Source organism: Magnolia sinica, chromosome 4 (assembly GCF_029962835.1).
Source record: "Magnolia sinica isolate HGM2019 chromosome 4, MsV1, whole genome shotgun sequence".
In the NCBI taxonomy this organism is placed as follows: domain Eukaryota; kingdom Viridiplantae; phylum Streptophyta; class Magnoliopsida; order Magnoliales; family Magnoliaceae; genus Magnolia; species Magnolia sinica.
Window position 1 is genome coordinate 93,808,365 of NC_080576.1, and position 9,103 is coordinate 93,817,467.

Sequence of the window (9,103 nt, forward strand, 5' to 3'; positions counted from 1 at the left end):
GCCAAGCGATAGAGCCCATTGTGATGTATGTTAGGCCCATTGTGATGTGTATTAAGCTCTTAAGTGAGGCCCATGGTGTTATATATCAGGCCCTTTGTGAGGCCATGGGTCTACTATATGTTAGGCTCTATGTGGGCCACTCCTTGGGGGTAATGTTGGTTAAATGTCCACATTGTTGAGGACGATTATCGATGCCAATTGTTGATGTCAGTTATTGATACCGATTATGAGTGTGTGGCAGCATAGCATCACAATACATGCCCATACGCATCATCTGCATGTTTGTTATGAGATGTGGTTGACCATTGCATATGACATTAGACATGTTGTTATGAGACTACCTGATAGACGGAGATTGTTTCACATGAGTACACGGTATGCGCAGGATTGATGCATGACTGGATCGTATGACTCATGCATCTTGCATTGTGTGTTGTGATTACTATACACCCTAGCGATATCGGGGCCGTAGCCTCCACAGGCATATCATGGATGGCCAGATGGGACACTGAAAATCTTTGGTTATAGCATATGGGCGCCATAGATATCCCTGGGTGAAAGTTCCTAAACCCTCTTGGTTCCAGAGGTTGCTCCAACGTCTAGACCGAGTGGATGCATGAGCGCATGAGGGCCGTATACCGATAGGCCACGTCTCCCACTGTGTCGTGGTCGGTTGGAAGGGGGTACCGCCTTACCCACCCGAGAGGAGGGGGCAATGCTAGGCTGAGTCTGACCAGCTCGAGGAATGGGTTCGCTATCGACGAGTCGAGCCCGATATTGGCAGGGGGATAGTGAGGTCTCTTCCATTCACCTTATTGTATGCGATGGGGCGGCAACCTGGTTTGGAGTGTAATAGACCCCGGTGATTTCCCAGAGAGTAACCGTAATGATATGTAGACTTATTGAGCAAGAATTGTATATTCATTCATTCATTCATTCACTATCCACTCAGGCTAGTGGTGCGTAACTACTTGTTACATGTACCTTCGCATGGCGAGGATTTCGGTTGGGCGCGCGACTAACCTGAGATCAGGAGTCTACTACATTGAGTCTGGCCATCCAAATTTAGGTATGGGACTGATTTGGATAGAAGTCCCTGGTGGTGGACCCCATAGCCTGCGATACTACGTACTATCATCCCGACTTCACACTCCAGCATGGTCATTTCATTCGCACCGCATACCACATTGCATACGCAGTACTTAGCATTTTAAGTTGCTATGTTTCTGCATTATACGGCCTAGATACGACTGATGGTATTCGTGGACTCATCAGGATTTGTATATTGCATTGCATCGGCGGCATCTGATATTTGACTTGTTGTCTCAGCATTGCATAGTTGATCTACATTCCTTCATCAGTAAATGATATTGTTTTTATTATATTTCTGCGTCGCATAGCCTGGATAAGACTGATGGTATTTATGGGCCTATCAGTATGTTTTCGTATTACTCTTATTTCGTATGATTTATGATCTTGCTAGTGTTTCTGATATTGTATGATTATGCGCTTATCAGTATTTTCGCTTACTCTGATTACTCTGATATTGCTTACTTGACACTTACCTTATGCACACACTTTCACCTCCTTCTAAGCTTTTCATAAACTTATGCACGATAGATGCGTGCAGGTGGTGTTAGGTTGCAACAGCATTGAGCCTGAAGTGTGCAGCGGTCTTCTTGAGCTTTGATTTATTTTATATATGTATTTCTCTTTCAGTATTGTACTCAAACGATTATATTAGTGAATATGTGATGATGATGTTGCCTTTGTGATTTGGGTAATCTTGTGGTTATGCTCATTACGAGATAAATGTACATTAGAAAATCCTCCTTGTAGGATCCCAGGATCGGAATCTAGCATATATACGCTGGGAGCCGAAAATGGGGTACTACGGAGGCTGTCAGCACCGGATTCGGTGATCGAAAATTTTGTGAGCCCGGTTTCCAAGTTTGGGGCGTGACAGAAGTTGGTATCAGAGCATAACGTACACTCCTGCCAGAGGCTCCTGCAAGAGACTTTAGTTAGTTTTCTATCGACTAACCAACAACCTTGTCTTAGTCCGAGGACCTACGTTTTCTTGCTTCAAATGCTCTCACAAAGACTAACACGTACTTATCTGTGTCCAGTGAATTCGGCCCTACATAATAGCATAAGTCATATATAAGAACCTATCGAGTTTGGATTACAAATTCTTACCCTAAATCATACACAAGGAAAGAGACTATGGACTCATATATGACACTTACTTGTCAGATTGAGCCCATTTGACACGTCGTGCTTGAGTTTCTTTTTCAACGCTCTCCTATGATTGAATCCATTCCTCAATTGCTCCCCCGATCGTTGATGCTGACACTTGCCAGTGCTTCAGCTCCAAGATCAAACACCTTTCATGAGATGCCTCATTGAGTTAACAAAGGTGATGGGAGGTTGGTAGAATCTCCTACAAGTAATGAGATTGTTGAAATCCTAGGGGATTCACCTAGAAGGTCTTCTAGAATATTTAAACAAAGGATATGCCAATAAAGTTGGGTCTAATCTCTAGAAAATAGTAGAGTTCAAGTTCATCTTCTTACTGGAGGTTGAAATCCTCATTAGATTGTTAAAGCTCATGAAGATGACTTGAAACTCTTGGGATAAGAGGTCTAGGATATGTGATATCAATGTGGAATCACCTAGTCTTTTATTGCACAAAAAACACTTTAAAATGTCCAAGGTTCATATGCCCTTTATAAAGGAACAAAGTTCCAACGGTGAAAAAGGGGCAGAAAACGGTCGGTTCGATCGATTGATCCGAGTCTTTCCATTGATCGAATGATGTATCGATCGATCACTATAATTCTAGCATTTTTCTAAAGCTTACTAGACAATTTGGGCCATGTTCGATTGATCAATCGGACGATTGCTTGAGGATCGCTCAATGGCACCTACGAGTATATTATTTTTAGGCAGTTTGATTTAATAACAGCGCGGGACCTCTATAGCCTATCTAAGAATGTTCAAATGGGGCTTCTAAGGTTAATGGATGATTTTTTTTAAAGGTTTACCTACTAAGTCATGATCATCTAAAGGTACAAGTTTGTTTTGGTCAAGTTCAGGGTCATCAAGGCACCTCATATTTGTTCTTCATTTCCTTGGTGCTCTAGTCTTCATGTGTCTTCAATCTTCAACTTCAAAGGGCTCAACCAACTCCCTGACATACAAACGCACATGATTAACAAACAAAGTGCACAAACAAGTGCACTAACAACTAATCTATACCAAATTCCATAATTCTTGGGATAAAAAAAATAAATAAATAAAATTTAAAAAAAAAACATTTATTTGAATGTTCTAATGGTCAAAGTTTGCCCCACAAAACCTTTAAAGTTGTGGTTGAATAATTTTGTCCATGGCTATGATTTACATCAATGTAACACTTATCAAATGGATCAAACCAAAAGAAAAATAGAAAAGCTTCCTCAATAAGCTCTAATACCACTTGATTACCCACTTGAATAAGCTATTAAAATTGACAACTCAATATCAACATATAAACATTGTAGAAAAAAAACAGAGAAAAGAAAAAAGTCATGGATGCATTCTTTAACTTGTTTATATCTATGATAACAAGTCATGAGTATGTGTGTATGTGTGATTATAAAAATAAATAATAAATAAAAATAAAACCTAAGACACGTATACCTAGACACGTATCACATCAACCATATCTTCCAATCCAACTTAAAGAATGACTCACTCTCATATGCATAAGATGCAAAACCAAAAACTAAGTGGACTATTTTTGTCTATGTAATGGACTTTGAAAAGTTCTACTTATTAATGAATTCTAACATAAAGGTCGGTCTCTCTTTTATAAAAATAGGTTAATTCTCTAGAGTATTTATGAAAATTAGGATTAAGTACATGGTTGTAATGTGCTAGTTTTTAAAAGAAGACATTCTATATATTTGTGTGTGTGACGTATCCATCTTATAATTAAGAATAATAAGTTGCAATATCATGATCACTAATATTAAAGGCTTATTATGTTTCACTAAGTAAAGGTTAAGGTCTTCTTAACAAGTTATTTATGCACAATATTCTCTTTAGTTGTATATTTTATTTTGAAATAAGTGTGAGATTCTTAGCATATTTTAAAATTAAATAGTCTTATTTTAAAAGAAACTTTATTTTTGATTTTGGTTTTTTCAAGTAAAAGTTTAGTTCCACATGGGTGAAAAATAAGGCCTATATAAGGTCCCTCTTTTCATAGCCTTAAGAGATATATGTTGCGAATGCAATAAGCCCTAACATGACTTGTCTGATGTGGAAGCAACCTCAAACGGAATCATACAACTTAATAGCGAAAGAAAAATTCAAGCAATCACAAAGAACACATGAGTTTTACGTGGAAAAACCCTTGCAGGAAAAAACCATGGCACCAAGTGACAAACAATCCATTATGAAAAAAATGTTATAAGAGATGGAACAACTTACAGATGATAAACCTTAGTTTCTCTCTAAAAAAACCTATAAAAGTATGCTAAGCTCCTTTCATTCTGCCTTAATTGAGAAATTAGAAGTCTATTTATACACTTTCATATGAAATTATAAACAAAAACCCACACTTACACATTCCACTTAGTCGCACCTTCGGTCGACCAAGACATCAATAGAGTCTCTCGATCAACCGAAGCCAATCTCAATCGACCAGGAACATCACAACATGCTTCAGTTGACCTAAGAATTCCTCGATTAACCGAACAACACTGCACCAAATTAAATGCACTCTATCAACAATTTCCACTATGGCTTTAGTCCTCCAACTCCATTGTTCCAAGTTACTATCACCATCCCTAAATTTCTTCGTAGTAGATCCATTTTCGTCTCTTCTCATGCATACTCCATCTTCATTCCTTCTTTACCAAGCCTAAAAAAGTCAAGCAAAACCTAAACTTCTCTGCAAGAACCACCTTCGTAAGCATATCCATCAAATTTTCATTGGTGTGAATCTTCTCAAGAGTAATATGTTGAGGGTCAAATATTGCATATCAGACCCTAGTTATTACCTAATTTTACGAACATGATACTGTTTAACGCCCTGCTTTAATCATGTTTGTGATGCAAGGTGTATTTAGGAGCTTGGACTGCAAAAGGGTACTAAAAGCATGAACTTAATGCTTTGAAGTCACCAAGGCAAGGGAAGGACCCTAGGGGACCAAGATCGAAGGATTTACATGCTATAGATCCAAGAAAATCACGTGATCAACGATGAAGAGGCATGGAAATTGTTTAGAATGCAAGATCACAAGGTTTTCACCATGTTTTTAGCTTGATACTTCGTACATGATCTGAGGACACTAAATTAACCGTACACATAAAATTTCAGTCATTGGATCACTGTGGTAGTGGCCTAACGGACAGATCAGCCACCAAAATCCTGATTTGGAGCCCACTTGATATTTATATATATTAAATTTTGGTCTCAACCCCTTAAATGAAGTTTCAAAGAGTATGTATGGAGCAGATTTCTCAATAACATCATGATGGACCCCACATGGGGATGTGTGTGTACATAACACACCTTCACGCGCGCCGCATTAGACCGAGAGTCCGGTCAACACAAGCTGACCCGACTCCACTCTCTCTCCTCTGCACAAGAATGGACAGCGTCCTTCACTCTCCGTCCATTTTTTCAGTTGTGAGGCCCACTCATCATCCAAATCAACGATCTGGACCGTCCACTCGTCCCTTGGAGCAGCCACAACCCACTACTAGGTGACGGAATTCTAGAGAACAACAGAGATGGATTTTTAACTGTTTAAACGAAGGACGGACGGCTGACTGGAAACTCTGTGGGCCACACCGAACTCGGACCAAGAACATACTTTATTGGGCCAAAATTTCGATGCCAATCCAATAGACGAAGTGGATTTCCTCTCCAACAACAAATGTGGACCCCTCCATCAGCCAGCGCAAGCTGCCCTGCATACGCAGGCTCTGGTTACGCAGTCGGAGAGATCCAACTTTTTCAGGGTGTTTGATGACCATAAACATGACTGGATGCACAATCCAGACTATTCAGAAGATCCAGCAGGGGGCCACGACTCCAACCATGAAGTCGGACTCCAAGGACAGACCGTCCACTGTCCTCAAACTTAGGCCGAACGCAAGTGATTTGCGGTTTTCACTGCGTAACGTGCGTACGTGTTACGCACAATTTCTTTCCAGCAGCAAGGTCAGTTCTCCACCGACAACTCTCCACCGTCTTCCAGACTTATAAAAGAAAGAGAAGAGAGAGAACAAAAGATCTTATCCAGAGGGGCTGTCGTGAAGGCTTAGACATGGAGTGGAGCACATCTTCCTTCTTCTTCTTCCTTTGGTTCCTGAAGCTTGTAGCGTGATTAGGATGGTTGCTTTGCTTTGATTCATGTTTATTAAACTCTCCTGATTCTAGTTTGATTATGAAGGAATGTTTTTAGTTTTAATGGTTTATTGTGACTCAAATCACAATAGATCTGTGTAGCTTGAGATATTCTCTTTTCATGTATTGAGATTATGAACTTGGGAACCCTGTTGTTCACCATCGTCTCATGAGCATGGTTAGGTGATGAAACCCTTCCTAACTCTCACAATTCTCTCATAATTGGCTGTAAGATTGGTAAATTGTTTTGTTTATCATAGCCTCCTGGGCATGGTTAGGTGACGGAATCACTTTCAAATCTTTACCACTCTTATCTATTGATTATTAGATTCATGAGAAGTTTAGAGATCTAACAAATCTCTTCTTACCAATTGGATAGGATAGGACTCTGATTCCAATTGTGTCCTTGAATTAATACAAGGTAACTTTCGAATTGTTACAAGTGGATCCCTGGCACCCTAGTTTCCTTCCTCTGAATTCTCTAAGTTTTAGATAAATATTTCATCATTATTCCCTCAATTATATTCGATTTAGATTTCATCTTAATCTAGTTCTAGTTGATCTACTTAGTTCAGACTATGTACAGGTTTCGGTCCCTGTGGATTCAACCTCGGTTTCACCGAGTCTATTACTACATCACAGCCCTATACTTAGGATGTGAACTTAACACTGCCTTCCTCTAGCATCTTTTGAATAAAATGATGACGGACATTAATGTGTTTAGTCATGGAATGGTACACCGAGTTCTTTACCAGATTGATCTTGCTTTCACTCTCAAATGCATAAGCACAACTTCCTGTTGAAGCTCCAACTCATTCATCATTCCTTTTAACTAAACAACTTCCTCGAATGTTTCCATCACTACCATATATTCCGCTTCAGTTGTAAAAAGAGCAACCACATATTGAAGCTTTGACATCCAACTGAGCGCTCCATCCACTAACACAAATGAATAACCAAAAGTTGAGCTTCTATTGTCCACATTCCCACCATAATCCACATCTACGTAGCCTACAAGTGTCTCTTCAGATTTTTCAAATATCAAGACGTAGTCCGTCATACCTTGTATGTGACGAAGTAGCCATTTCACTACCTCTCAATGTTACTTGCTGAGGTTTGACATATATCTACTCACAGCACCCACTATATATGAAATATCTAATCTAGTACAAACTATAACATATATAAGATCCTAACCGCATTAGAGTAGGGCACATGAGACATACCACTTTTCTTCATCTGACGTAGGACATTGTTCTGAAGAAAGGTGAAAGTGAGTAGTGTCAGGTGTGCTAACCAATTAAGCATTTTCAAGTCTAAACTTGACCAATACCTTCTCAAAATACTCTTCCTAAGATAACCATAGTCTCTTCATTTCTGTCTCTGTGTAAGTCAATGTCGAGAATCTTTTTCGTGACTCCCAGATCTTTTATCTCAAATGTTGTAGATAATTGAGCCTTCAATATATTGATTTCAGACATGTTATAGTTAGCAATAAGCATATAATCAATGTACAATACCAAAATAATGAATTCTCCATCACTCAGTGATCTAAAGTGGACATAATAATTGAACTCACTTCTGATAAACCGATAACTTAATACAAAATAATATTAAACCTTTTGTACCACTGCCTAGGTGACTATTTCAGACCGTACGACGACCTCTTCAATCTGCAAACCTTATTCTATGTTCCTTGCACCTCAAACCCTTCAAGTTGCTTCATGTAAATCTACTCTTCTAGTTCCCCATGTGAAAAAGCAGTATTTACATCCAACCATTCCAATTCTAAATTATATTGGGCAATTAACGTCAATATAAATCTGATAGATACTTACTTTATCATATGCACGAGTATCTCACCAAATTCGATGCCTTCTTTCTAAGCATAGCCTTGCACAACCAATCTTGCCTTATACCTATCCAGTTTCTTTTAAAAAATTCACTTACACTTGATCACTTTCCTCTAACGGGTAGATCCGCCAGCTCTCACATTTCATTCTTGTATAAAGAATTCATCTTATCATGCATTACTGCCATCCACTTCTCAGCATTCATGTCATTTAATGTTTCCCATAAAGAAGGACGAATACCCCTCATCCATAATGTAAGACCCATATCCTAACCCGTATCATTCCGTAGGCTTCCGCATCCCTCCTGGTCGAATTCCGGCGACCCGCGATCTATTATCGGCGTTTGCGTGCGATCCAGGTCGTATCTCGCATTCCATTTATCCATTCCAATATAAACAATTGATTTTTCTATTTTCTTGTGCTCATCCTTCTGGAACAAGGAACCCTTATCAAACTTAATGTTCTGGTTAAATATGATATTGTGCAAAATTCGGTTGTATAGTTTGTATCCTTTCACCCCCATCACCATATCATAGCCGACAAAAGTACACTTTTTCACCCTTTGGTCTAACTTATCTCTCTCAACTGATGGTACATGAGAGTAAGCATCATAACATAAAATCCGCAGCCCTAAGTAATCAACTTCCCGAACGCTCCTTGCTTCCTTTAGGATTTTACAATCAATTGGTGTATACGGAGATCGATTCATTAAATAATAAGTCGTGTTTACGACCTCAGCCCAAAGCTCTTTTCCCAACCAAGCATTACTCAATATACTTTAAGCTCTTTGTGAAAGAATCTGATTCATACGTTTAGCTACACAATTCTACTCTAGTTTATGCCT